We start from the raw sequence: 14,466 nt of genomic DNA on the forward strand, positions 1-14,466 counted from the left end.
TTTCATCACAGACAAGCATTCACATGATCCAGCCTGGGGTACTCCATGGGCAGCAGGGGCCCAGCTGTCTCACCATGGTCTTCACCACGGGCTGCAGGGGAATCTCTGCTCCTGAAGCACTTTCCCCCTAAGTTCTTCACTGACCTTGGTGCCTGCAGAATTTTCCTCTCACATAGCTTCACTCCTCTTTCTGGCTGCAGTTACACAGGATGTTTTTTTCCCTTCCTCACTGTATTCTCCCACAGGCATGACCACTCTTGCTGATGGGCTCAGCCTTGGCCAGCAGTGGCTCCATCTTGGAGCTGGCTGGCATTGGCTCTTTTGGATATAGTGGGAAGCTTCCAGCAGTTTCTCACAGAGGCCACCCCTGTAATTGTGCATTACCAAAACCTGGCAGCACAAACACAATACGCACACCCCTCGTTGACTTAGCTTACCCTGTTTTTTAAGCCAGAAAGATTAAAAGAGTGAGCCATTAACTACAGTCAGGCCGTGCAGCAGAGCTTATAGGTCCTGCTGTTGGATGAAAGCAGTTGGCAGTATCTGGAATTAGACATTGGTTAACCTAATAGCAGCTGCCTTTTTTCACAATATGAGTCTTCTTGCATCTTTCATGCAGTTCTCTCATGGGAGCACCTGCCTTCCAATTTAATAACTTCTGCTTATTTTACATTTGGAATTATTTATGGATCTGTATAATATAATGAAAATTTATGATAATAATGGCCAAACAAAGCTGATGGTTAAAAAGGGAAAATAGTGAGTATTCTGTTTTTTTATTTAAATGGACCTTTTTTATTGTTAAGTGTGTCACAGCCCTGCAGTGTTCACAAAGTTTCACCACTGATCCTAGCACAGAATGCTGATTATATTGCAACAATGTCAAGGAAATGCATAGAAGCAAAAGAATGCATTTTTAAATATTTCAGCTATATTGAATTGAAATTTGAAATAACCAGTTTGCAAATAAACTTTTTAGGTGTGAAGCTAGAAGCTAAATCTATTTTCTTGTGACTGACAACGGACTTTGTCAAGTGTTAAATCCCACAGTTGCAGTGGATGACTGTTCCACTTTCTTAGCCTGCTTGACCTCTGTATTTTTCAGTGCCTTCCAATGGACCATGCTTCTGGACTGTCTCAAGGAAGGTAACATATTATTTGGTTCTTTCCCTATTTTAATTGCTATTTCATGCTGTACTGGTAGCAACTTTCTGTTCTTTCCTCATTTTCATTCTTGAAGACTATTTTAGTTCTTTGGCTTTATTGCTTTTTTTCTGTTCTCATTGCTTCTAATGTCTTGCCACAGATATCAAACTGAGATATCAATGTAAAGAGTAGTTCACTTAAAGCAAGCTCTCCCTCATTTCACCTGCTTGAGTCTTGTATCTTGTTTCCTTATGTGAGCTCTTCTCTAAGCCAAATGTTAGGACCATGTTATAGAAATCTATTTTCAGCTTTAAAACTTATGGTCTTTGTTTCTTGTCTTACCAGGCCTAAAAAAATGAGAGTTTTACTTCCCATTAACCACTTTAATTTAGTTTGGCTTGTGCAGCAACCACCTTTAAGCACTATCTTTTTTCTTGAGTGCTACTAAAGCCTTTATTCATGTTTCAGTTATGCTAGAGCATTCTGAAAATTAAGCATGTAATCAAGTGACATTTAGCATCCGCATCTAAAATAATTTCCAAAGTATTTATGGTCATTTTTCTTTTGAAAAAGTGGAAAACAAAAAATTAATATCAAATTGTATTAAGGGATAAAACTATAAAGTGTAATTAACCCCCCCCAGAACTTGCTAATGCAATGAGCATAATTACAAAACAGCTTTTTATTGCCTTTTTTATTGTGTCCATAGTTAGAGTACACAGGTTGCTACATCTTGCTACTCACTGAGTAGAGTTAGCTAGGAGATTTGTACAAACATCCCTGTGCTGTTTTTCTCCTCTGGGCCTGCTCTCTTTAGAGACTCTGTGGAATTTGGGAAATGGCTCTTTGGTCTTGTGTATCCAAAAATGCGCCATACATTGCTGACACTACCAGATATAAATAATAAGATTTGTGAAAGGTCTCAGAGACTTTCAACCTGCCCAATAATGAATGATGATCACAGTTACAGACCGGGACAGAACATACGTTAGATGTTATGTAAATCTCCGCTGAACTCCAAATGCAGGGCATGAGCAGAATTTAGACCTTTGTTAAGAAGCACATACATAAAAGATTAAATATGTGACAGAGAAGTTTGAAAAGATTAGGAGTCATTATAAGTTATATGGAAACAAAATGTCATGGCTTAAACCTGGCAGGCAGCAAAACACCACCCAGCTCTTTTCTCACTCCTCCCACAGTGGGATGAGTGAGAGAATCAGAAAAAAAAGGCAAAACCTATTGTTTGAGATAAGTTCAGTTTGAAAGGACAGAAAAATGAAGAGAAAATAATAATAATAATGATAACAAGCATGCAAATCTAATAATGCCCTATGAAATTGCTTGCCACCCTCTGAGTGATGCCAACTTGTCCCCAAACAGCAGGCTGCCACCCTCCCAGCCAGCTCCTCATTTTTATTGTTCAGCATGGTGCCATGTAGTTTGGGATATCCCTCTGGTCACTTGGGGCCAGCTGTCTCAGCTGCATCTCCTCCCTGCTTCTCGTGCACTCTCAGCCTCCGTACTGGTGCTGTGGGGTGAGGAGCAGAAAAAGCCTTGACTTTGTGCAACCCCTGTTCAGCAACAGCTAAAACACCGATGTGTTACCAACATCCTCAGTCCAAACCACACCAATGCACCAGCTACTAGGAGAAAAAATTACTCTACCCCAGCAGAAACCAGGACCAAAAAAAATAAAAGCATAGTAAGGTATTTAAGAAACACAGAAAAGAAATTAATTGACTCATACATTCTGTGATAGATGGCAGAATTTAATTATTGATAAAATAGATTAGTGACTGAGAATAAAAATAGGAGAAGGGTTTGATTTCAAAATGGAAAACCTAGAAAAAGAAAGATCATACCTAAACTACACAGAACCCTTAAATTTCGGCCTTTCTTAGATCCAGTATTAAAATCCTGTTCTGCAGGCATTTTTAGTTTTCATTTTTCTGTTCATTTGGTATTTCTGACTTATTTTTGTTGTTGTTTTTTCCTTTTCATCTCTGGCCACCTGCTGGTTTTACCTTTTTGAAACATCTGTAGGAAAAACCATCGTGCTAACACACACTTGGCCCAGGAAACCTGGTCCAGGCTCACTGAGGTTCTCCAGGTGAGGGTGAGAGCCAGGGTGAGAGAGGGCCATGGCTGGCCATAGGGAATGGCAGGATACCCCATCTGCTTTTTCCAGTTGCTTTGGTATTTTTTTGTGCAGTGGGAGGGATGGCAAGTCCTTTACTTCAGACCTGTTAGACTTCGGTTGATAGATTAAAGTTGGGAGACAATTAACTGGAACAGAACTTTCTTCTAAAGGTTTTGTTGTGTTTTTTTTTCTTAAATTAAATTTTGTTTCCTATTCCAGCATTACACTTGAGACCATCATACAAACCCTCCCCTTTACATAGTTTTTGCTGGTCTAATTAATTCTCTTCTTTTCTTCTGTAGTCTCCCATCTCTCCTCCCTTCTGAAACTAGATCAATTAATAGAGGCAGGCTTCCAACTTTGTTGTTTGATGTGCTTTTATCACAAAATGAAGCAAAAATAAAGTGTGACTTTCTTACTATGATACTGTTGGTTGCTAAAATGAGGTCTCTGTGAAAAAAAAATATTGAGCTTTTAAGGTAACAGTCACCCATGTGATAAAACCTCTCACTCTCCAAAATGTGCCAAATCTTAGAAACACACCTGCTGTTGTTATGTTAGTTTTAAGAATTCAGAGATGAAGGGTATAAAGTATCTCAGTCACCAAGCAGACTGCAGGATAATCCACTAATCCAGAGAGATGAAAGGAAATGCAGATTTTATGCCCTCTTGAGAGTGGCAGCCTGTCAAAAAATAGATCCTTCTGCTCAGTTTGCCAGAAAAAAAAAAGAGAAAAGAGAGAGAAAAGGTCTCTATCTCAGAGACACAAACACACATACATGGACACAATGAGAATGTCTGTGCTACAGCAGTACATAAATCAACACCCCTGGTAGAAATCAATGCCAAAATATATATTGATATGTACATCTATTTCTTTTATGATGAGGAAGAAGGTATATTTGGAAGAGGAAGTAATTCTCTCTGCACTTTCAAATATGAGGACAAAAAAAAAAAATAATCCAGGATATCTAACAGATAAAAATCAGAAGAGGAATATATTATTTTATGCAAAATAAACATTTTCTTCACAACATGCACTACAAATTAAAATTGCAGAACACAATTGTTCTAAAAGAGTTTTAAGGTTATTCAAATAACAATCATGGCCAAATTCTCAAAACTTGCATGTTCCAGAGTTGTTGGACGTCAGATTCTTCTGCCTTTATGCATGACAAATGCTGCATTTACTTGGAATTAGTAAGTGTCAATAATAAGAGACTAAGACAAATTTGGATTTGCATATGGTAACGTAGCAATACATTTTCATGTGAACCCCACGTGTATATGAGAGACTTTTTTACTGGAGAAAGTGACAATATTACTTTGAACACAGGAAAGAAAACCTGTGTGATCATCCTCATTTCTTCAGGTGCCTTGTATTTAATCTATTTTTATCTTTTATGTTCGCAGGGTGCAGAAGGTGAAGGTGAGGATGAAAAAGCATATCAGGCAAAATGTGGATTGAGTCAGCAGTGAAAAAAAATGCATGCTATCCTCTACTGTGCAAAGCAAGCATAATCGCTGACAGGAAGAAGTTCGTACTCTTGGAAGGAAAAAAATCACAAAGGAAAAGTCTTCAAAAAACACAAGAAAAATCTGAAAAAGAATAGATATTTTTTTCTATTTCAGGGCATAAATTATGATTAACTTTGATTTAAACAAATTATGTAAATAAATTTACCTGGTCTGTAATTTGTATTTGGTAGTTCTTCATTATATATTTTAAACTGAGCACTCTCCATTCTCTGAGACAATATGTGTCCTGATCACAACTAAATGATGACAAATATTTAAACATACAAGTATTGCTTTAGTTCAAAAAGCACAGTGAATTGAACAACTTCCTTTGAACTTTCGATGATAAATTAGTGAATACACATATATAGTACTGCTAGTGTTCCTGCATTCAATAGATGCAAGTGTGTATGTATGTGTAACTGTGCATACTGTTTGCAAGACTTTTTTAATGAAATGCATTGAAAATTTGACCAATCTCCCTTTAGTAGGAACTCTGATCTGCTGGGGAAGAAGCATCAAGATTCACAATATGGATACTGCTTTTAGAAGATGAGCTGTTAGAAACAAGGTGTTAAAAATAGCCTTCACTGTGTGATAGGAAGCAAGGAAGAGGAAAGCATTTACCTGCACTTGAGAGAAGGAGAGGGTCTTCGCACTGCCACAGGGAGACACATGGAAGGCAGCCAGTGTACAGGTTATAGCCATGTAGAAGGACAAAGGAACCCCTTTTTATGCTGCCTTGCAATAGAATTGGTGCTTCTGAAGCGTCAAAGAAGCACAACTTCCTCCTGGCTTCTTATCCTTATCCTTATCCTTATCCTGGCTGTAGCTTGGTTGACCTTCAGCTTCTGTTGCTCTTGGGAGCAGCAGAGGACTTGACCAGGTAAGGATAGACAGAGAGGATCTCTGGCTTCCTGCAAGGATATGAGCGTGGCCACAGCTGCACTACTTGCCTGCTGGTCACCATGGGGCTGGATAGCAATGACTGTGTAGTACTGAAAGACATTTCATGCTCTGCAAACCCTCTAGGCAAAATCTGTTTCCTTAAATGCTGTGTTAAATGAGAAGTTTTGATATGGTATGAAATACCCCCTGGAAGGATAATTATGGGAGTCCCATGAAAAAAAGAGGTCACAGAACACTTATTCCTTGGTCTTTTCCATGGATTTTTAAGCATTTCAGAAGAACAAAGTGTTAAGAAGAGATTTCAAACAGACCAGTGAGATAGCTTTTTGTATATTTATGAGGAGAAAAAGGCACAAGGTGGGGAAAATAGGAAGGCTCTACAATCCCAGAGTATTAGTATTTGATGTTAATATTCATCCTATTATGCAGGAATGCAAAATTAGACTTAAATTCTTAGTTAAGAATGCTCTGAGGCTTCTACAAAGACAGCGAATTTAAAATCATTAAGATAAAGATGATACATGGCTGCAACACATTTTAATGATTATTTATTAAAACAGCAGTACAGGTCCAAGAGTAATTGAACTGAATATAATTTCAGAAAACATCAGTTAAGCCACCCATAATGCATATGGATACAATAATTAATTTGGCTGCTGTATACCTTGCTTGCATTCCTCCTGTCAGTGAGCTGGCTAAAATGATATGCTACAATATTCAGTTCCTCCTCATGCGATCTTTGCTGTGAAACCGATGGTAATTATAATGAAAAAAGGCTTCTGAACCTTTTTCATATGGATTCAGTAGAGGTACAAACATCACTCTCACTTCATGTTTTTCTTTTTTACCATAGCATTCCAGTTCCATCTATTACATAGAAAAGTGTGCAAAGCCAAAAGAAATAGCACTAGGTGTTTGCAGATGCTGAGGAGTTGGAAGTACTTTCCTTTTTTGAAAGTGTCTGGAGGGGACTTGGATGTCAATGAGTTTTTGCTTAAGGAAATTTGAGTCCACCTCTCTTCCAGAAGAAAAGTGGTCAAGTCTTTAAATCATAGTTTGTACCTGTATCTGGGAATAGAATTCTCTCCTATTGGTGGTGCTGTAGATTAAGTCTGAGGAGCCAGAATACCATTTTCCAGGTGTTCTGCAGTGAGTTGCTCTCAGTCTATCCCATTGAAGAAAATTCACCTTGTGTAGTACACTAAAATATTTATTGCGAATAATTTTATGACCTGGTTAGGACACTGAAAAAAAAAAAAAAAGACCTACTTTCTGCTGGGTTCATATGAACAATGAATGTCCTTGCATAATTAATATTAATTTACCACCCTCACTTAAGAAGTGAGTGGTCCTAAATCTCACCCCTAGTTCAGTGCACGTTTAATCAGAAATGCAAAGTGAAATTGCCCTGGTAAACAAGAATTAAAGCTCCTTCTCTTTGAACCAGTGGTTTGGACTATCTTTTCAAAGGGGTCTACCAATTAAGAAGGGTCAAAGGTGCAAATCAAACCAAGATGTCTGACTTTTGGTGGGCTCTATTTTCTTCAGCATTAAGAGATTATTTGCAGTCGGATTTTGTCTTTAGATCAGAAGTGCATTTTTCAAGTGACTCTCCCAAGTAAGCACTAGTTCCTATTTTGGTTCACACTAAAATACAAAGCCTGTGATGCAACTGCGCACAGCGAGTCAGTTCAGAGGGTCAGAACTACATTAGTCTGAAGTAGCAACTCCTGAAAGTCATGTAGATAAATGCAAAGCCCTAATTGCTTTTTCTCTCTACGAATTTTGAGTGACTGGACTGCACTTCTTCCTAATGCAGACAATAACCTTCACCTTTGCTGTAAGAGTGTTTTTCTTTTTCAGTGACTTCAGCCTACATATGATCATTTAGAAGAGACCAAACCCACAATTTCTGAAATTTCCACTGGTTGTAAGAATGAAAAGAATGGATTAATTTAAATTATGTCATGCTTTTGCTACATAAAAAGTTCCCATGTATATTTGTAGCCCCCGTTGAATTGAAGTTCTATGCACAAACATTTGCAACTGAACTATATTTTAGGAATAAAAATCAAGAAACTATCAGGATTGACATTAATTTTCAGTATAAAAGAGGATAATGTGCAGGACCAACCAGCTTTTTATGGTAAGGGGATAAGAAAGCTGACAATACAGGGTTTAAACTTTTTTAAGGAAAACAAAGTCTTTTCTTAACAAATTCCTAGATATTATCTTGTGGAGTATGCTTAATGATCATGAGCTGTTGACTAACCATAGACTGCCATATATGTGGTTCAGAATTATTTGTGTAATGCAATTTCTCAGAAAATTCTCTTCTAATGTGGAAGCATTTTCTGTCTTGATTATTTATCATAAACACTAGCTGCTGGGTTTTCTATTAGTGATATTCCAATACATGATATTATTTTTATTAACTGTACCACCACTGCTATATTTTGGGGTTCAAGCCATTGACTAAAGCCATCCCCAAAAAGATATGAAACTAAGCAAGTGAAGAATGAATGATTTACATCAGCTACAAATGCACTGTTCACCCAAATGCTGCAAGCAATTAATTTCAAAAGCTATTCTAATGAAGTGTATTCATGCTTCTAAAATGCACTAGTGTGGAACCTGCCAACTTCTTTCCAGAACAATCTTTGATATGAGACAACATTCAACATGCAGAGGCTTTGAACAAGCAAGTTCAGAAAAGCACTGGGAGTATTAGAAGTAATTTGAGATATGAGTACACAGATATGTCTTTATGGAAAATTCATGCAAATTATTTCTGGATTCCTTGACTTCATTTTTTTCCCTCTAAGATATTAACTATTTTAATATAGCATTCTTGCTGAATTACAAACAGGACTCATTTTTGCTGATTATTTATTTCTTTGGCTCCTACTTGTAGCACAGCTGAGCTTTATTTTAGGCAATCTTTTTTACTTCTTCAAATCTCACACACAGTGCACTCTTCTGCATGATCTGAATAGATTTAATTGTACTTTATTTGGGCTGGTATTGAGTAAATATAAATTTAAATGAGAAAAGAGGAAGGACTAGAGTAAAAGATTTGCCAAATTGCACCCTAAAGGATAACCATATACTTGGTTAACAGAATGTATTTTCAATTTTCACTTTCATCCATTCATTCTTGTGAAACTGTTCGATATTCCCTGAAGCTTCCTTCTTGCCAAATAGTGTACTCTCACAGACTGATACATTAGCCAGTTGATTGTGCTTACACAGATTGCATTTTGAATGCACATAAAAGAAATACATTTTTAGTTGCTTATTCATAAGGTTGAATATTGTGATCGGTGTTCACAATATAAGAATATCTCCTGATAGCATAAAATACTTCTTTATGCTGCTGCATTTAAGTTCTTTGTAATCTTTACAGATAAACATCACACCTAACAAAGTTCAGGAGTTACTAAAATCCTTTCTACTGATCCCAACAACTGTTTCTGTGTTATCATATTGAAGGAGCTCTATGGGTTTTTATGTGAATTAAGTGACAATGTTGTTATAGAGAGCAATGATCCAGTTCTCAGTGGGCAGTGAAAGGGAAGTCATGGGCCACTGTAACCAGGGAACCAGATTACAGCCCCTTAAAATTATTTATAGAAAAGAAAGACTGGGAAACAAACATTTAAGAGATTCAATACCTTGTAAAATCTAAGATGTGCATATTAAAAAAAAAAGCACTTACAATTTTGGGATATATGCATGTAACTATGACATTATCTAACTTGTCCTCTGTGAGTGAAACTCATCTCTTATCTTCTCATTGATTTTGTAGTTATGTGTTTTTCACAAATGCCTCTATATTTTCCCCTTATTAATTCATGAACTTGTAAATCCTTTTATTCATGTGTGCTAGGATGACAGTGTGTTTACAACTCTTTTGTTAGAAAAGAGCAGGCAGAGAACACAAAATACTTGCCAGATTTCTGTGTTGATGCACCTGAAAGCAGAATTCTCCTACTAGAAGCATCCATGTTGTTTCATGAAGAGATGAAACATCTCCAGGAGGTTATTTTGTGTTTCTGTTAGCAGTTAAAGTTGTTGGTTCTGCGAGCATTTTTAATATCAGTTTCAGATAAATAAATATACCTAAATTTAACTGCCCTCAGTATCCATTTGTGTGATGGTAAAAAAAAGTTCAATGGAAAAAAAACAAGATCTACAAAAAAAAAAAAAAAAAAAAAAAAAAAAGGGCAATGGCCAAACAACAAAACTGTGACAGAAAAATAACAGTGCCCCCCAACCTCATTTTGTGTGAAGTCTTACAATAGTTCAGAAAAGTTATTGTAGTGCATTTCAAAACATCATCATAAGATTGATAGAAGGTTATAAGATGGCAATGAAAATAAACAAGATCCAAAGAGTTCATCATCAGGGAATAGGGATGTACTACCTGATGTTGGCCACAAAGGAAAAGTACATCAAGGATAGAAGGAAGTTTAGACAGAGAAGGCTGTTAAAGATTATATCATTCTGGCTTCCCTGAAGAGCTCTCTAGAGAATCTCAGTAGATTTACTGGGTTCAGTAACATGGCTTCTTGGTGGCTGATAGGGAAAAATTATTGTCAAAGAGATTCTGGTTTTATTGTGTGAGAATGTTTGCAGCTAGCTGGACACTTGGTGTTTTCCCTCCAGAGTTTTCATTGTGAGTGAAAAATCACATCTAAAAAAGTTATGGATGCCTTTGAAAATCATTCCTTGTCTCTATGACTGCCCTCTGTATGGATTTTACCTTTCACAAAAGCTTTGGGAGTGATATGTGGCCACAGCAGTGCATCAGGCACAAACAAGTTTTCCTACAGTTCAGGTGTTTTAAAGGGCTCTTACTATGTTATAGCCCACTGTCTGCAGCCAGAATCTGGAATAATTTTAGGCACTTTAGCTGACATCCTTAAAATTAATAGGAATTTTCTCTAATTCTCATCTTTGAACCATGCTGTCAAAACATATTTTAAAAGTTGTCAGAGCCTCAGGGACACACAGTTTCTGAAAGAAGTGGCATTAGTAATAAAGCAACAGAGAAAACATTTGAGAGTGTAGGGAACGGATTAAAACAGATTCTCTGGTTTAGATCTCAGTAGGCACAATGCAGTACATTTTATGACTGAAGATAATTATAGGATATTTGTGTGATTAAGTTTGCAATTTTCATATAAAATCAAAAAGAAATATCTTGTATTGTTTCTTCTTCAGGCTGACTTTCCTTTGAAGTTGTGTTTTCTTTAGCATTAGCAGAACAGACATTGAATGAAAAAGGCTTGTCCTAAGTTGCATTTCTGCAAAACATTTAGTTTCCAAATATAATATTTATTTTAAATAAAAGTTTTAAATATCAAACATGGTGTTATATCATGTCATATGGTGTAAAACCTTATCTAAACATTTGCAAAGGAGCTGCAGATGGAGCAGCTCAGACATCACTGTGCCCCAGCTCCCTACCCCAGGGAGTCATCAGCCCATCACGGCCCTGTCTCTGCAAGCTCAGAGGAGCACAGGACAAGTGGGAACACAAACTAAGAGCTGTCTCAGGAAAGACTCAGCCACAGTGTCCAGGTGTGACCCTCATCATAATAGGCCAAGAGCAGCAACTCCATATCCCCTTCCAGACCATGGACATGCTGCCTAGAGCTGTTGAACGTGGATGCTGGGGTAGAACTTTTTGGGATTGCATAAGACTTACCATGGGATGTTAAGGGAAGAAACCAGAGGTGGAGAAAGGGGACGGATTCAGATGATTTGGGGAGGAACAACTGTGAGAAAATAAAGGGACAAACAGAGCTGGAAGTGTGTAATTAGCAGCTTGTCTGGCCATGGCCCCACAAGGATTGTAAGGGCCAGTGGGCGGATGGTATCAGGCTGGGCCAAGGATGGATCGTTGTGCCAGCAGCTGGGCTGGACTCTGTTCCTGGGTGCAGTCACCAGAGAGCCCCCAGTGAGTGATACCCAATGCCCAGGTGGGACCAGGGCCAGAGCCTGTCTGGCTGCAGTGCAGCACTGGGAGCCAGTGCAGGTGTGCAAGTGAGTGTGTGAATGTGTGAGTGCTGCTGGGGTTTTCTGGGGAGACAGTGTCAGTCAGCTCTGTACATGCTTTTATGTGTGTGTGTGCAGCACCAGCAAGCAGAGTGAGGCTGTTGTTCCACTGATTCACATGACCAGGAACCAGCAACTGGGGAGGCTGGGATCCAGGAGCAGTTACTGCGCAGATTGGGTGTCTGAGCCCAGCTGTGAGTAGGAGCCACACTGCACCTGTGTGAAGGTGTGTACTCACCTGTGAGCATGTGTATTGCCACCTATGAACCTCCATCCTGCTCAGACAGAGAGGGGAAATAGGATGATGCTGTTGGTGCTGCCTGTTTCTGTGCAAGTGCTGTGTGTCTGCTGGGATTAATCAATGTGGGCAAGTATATATGCATGATTTCCCGTTTTGGACGATCAGGCAATGGTTATCTCCACAAGGTAACACCAATGCTTGGCAAGATAAACCAGAAGGGCTTTTGCATCTCCAGCTATTGAGTATTTAGGAATAAATTTTGAAGTTATCAGAAAGATGTCTGCTGTACTTCTTCCAGGACATGTGACTAACCCCAGAGATATTTTTTGTCAGAAAGCCCCAATGGTGCAACTTAGCTGACTGAATAAATGCAAAGCTGAATAAAGCTAGGCTGGATTGCAAAGTATGCAACTGCAACTATGGGATCTTCCACCTGAACTAACAGATATGTTTAGAACAGACAGGGCCATAAACAGTTAAATCACTAGTGGCAGGAGTCCCTTAGAAACCCAGATGCCAAACCACTGTTTAATTTCATTTGGGGTCCTTGAGATTCAATGCATATTATACTTTGTTTTGATTTATTTCTTAATTTTCCAGTGTTTGCTTTTAGTCTTGGGTAGTTTAAGAAAACCTCAAATTAAAATTCATAACAAAAACTGTCTATGACTTAGCATGCTGAAATCTTTCTGATGGAGACTGCCTTGACTTTAAACAAAGTACTCTTTTCAAATTCCAGTTATTCAGGCTAAATGGTCTTTGAGAGCTGATTAAAATATGTAAGTACTATAATTTTTACTGTTCACTATTGTGATGAGTGGTATTAATGGAATTTTTTTCCTTTCTTAGTAAATTTTCATGGCAGTTTTGCAAAGCAGATGTAAATTAAAAGCCTAATTAAATCACAGCAGCAAATGCCTTCTATTCTTTTAAGTAAAATAATAATTATAAATTTTAAAATAATAATGAAATATAATAGTATGTAATATCAATAAATATGTAATAAACAATAATTTAATAATGTAATACAATATAATAATAAAAACTTATAAATATTTTTATTAGAAATTAAAAAACCTTGTCATACAACAGCATAACCTTTTACTTACTTATCATTGGCTAACTATAGTGATAATTATCTTAATTTGTAAAATTTACACTATCTAAACAGATGCTTTAAGGCATATCAAATCACATGCCTAATGAGTCCATCTTTGATGATCTGATAATACATACTTCCTGTCCTTTAGGGAAATATATGCTAATACGTATTTATTATATTTTATGATTAAAGTAAATAGAATCTATTTTCATTACAAACACACCAAGTCTGATGTGTTACTTGAAACACCAGAACAAAACAAAGTTGGAGACACTGTGGTGCAATGATTTTTGGTAGAGAGAGACTGCCAGTCTCAAATCACAGACATCTGCAGATAAACAAGGCAGCAGAAAACCTGGTGATTGACATTGCTTTCCTTCCCTCTTTGGATTTTTCATAATTTCCTAGTTGCTAGGCTTGGATGTGAAGAACGCAAGTGGCTCAGAAAGCAGCTGTTATATGTGGGCCTCCAAGGAGCCATAATGGAGTACAAGGGAAAGAACAAACTAACAATAAGGTGCCGTGAAACCCAGAGGCTGGACACACAGAGGGACTACTCCTCTGAAGCAAAACTGTTATTGCCTCAGGCTCGAAGCAAAACAGAGCCATTGAAGTTAGTTGGCATGACAGGCTGCAACTGTAATTTATATTAAAAACACATATTAACAGAAATTACACCTTTGTCTTTATTTACTGCATTAACATATAACCTCATTTATGAAATTCTGACGTATTTTGATTAATTTTTTCAATCATGATGAATAAAGAAGAGTGTTTTTGTTAAGATGCAGGGGATTTCTCCTTCCTGTTCTGTTAAGTAGAGGCCACTAGAGAAGCACTTCATACTTCAGTGAAAGAAATAAAAATATAGCTATAGATGTATGTAAATGTATCCCTGCATTTTCTTTTCTGCAAGCATGCACATATGCAAATCCTTCAAATCTTATACCAGGGCTTGGGTCCATCCAGAATCCAGGCACAGCCCCCATGTCTCCTGTCCCAGCTCTACCTCAGGTCTTCACAGACTCTGCTTTCCTCCTCATTGGCTCATGAGTTTGAGAATTAAAACCACTGTGGTGATCAGGTGCAAGAATAAGACAAACAAGAGCAGTGAACAGCTTATATGCACACAAATGGACTCTTACTTTTCTAAGAGAGTAAGACTTTTTGTAAATGACTTTGTAGAAGCCTTTGTCTTTTCCCACTAATTTCCTGCATTTGTTTCTCCCTGATCTACTGTAACCCTCCCCTTTCCCTTCTGTTTCCTTTTACAGTGCGTAATAAGCTTTGCACATTCTCACAGTTGTTTTGAAATATCCCAGGACAAGTTTTACAAACAACAAA

The 14,466-nt window shown here is 37.6% G+C and overlaps 2 long non-coding RNA genes across 2 annotated transcripts; both read left to right on the forward strand.

Annotated features, from left to right (window-relative positions):
• The first annotated feature begins 609 nt into the window (after positions 1-609).
• LOC136287831 (uncharacterized) lies at positions 610-4,964 on the forward strand. The gene is made up of 3 exons (XR_010720366.1): positions 610-759; positions 1,106-1,146; positions 4,703-4,964. It is a non-coding gene; the product is annotated as an uncharacterized lncRNA (long non-coding RNA).
• Positions 4,965-12,048: 7,084 nt separating this feature from the next.
• On the forward strand, positions 12,049-13,977 carry LOC136287832 (uncharacterized). The gene is made up of 3 exons (XR_010720367.1): positions 12,049-12,146; positions 12,760-12,799; positions 13,531-13,977. It is a non-coding gene; the product is annotated as an uncharacterized lncRNA (long non-coding RNA).
• Positions 13,978-14,466: the final 489 nt, after the last annotated feature.

Source organism: Chamaea fasciata, unplaced genomic scaffold (genome assembly GCF_029207755.1).
Source record: "Chamaea fasciata isolate MVZ Bird 193981 ecotype frontalis unplaced genomic scaffold, bChaFas1.0.hap1 SCAF_3, whole genome shotgun sequence".
In the NCBI taxonomy this organism is placed as follows: domain Eukaryota; kingdom Metazoa; phylum Chordata; class Aves; order Passeriformes; family Sylviidae; genus Chamaea; species Chamaea fasciata.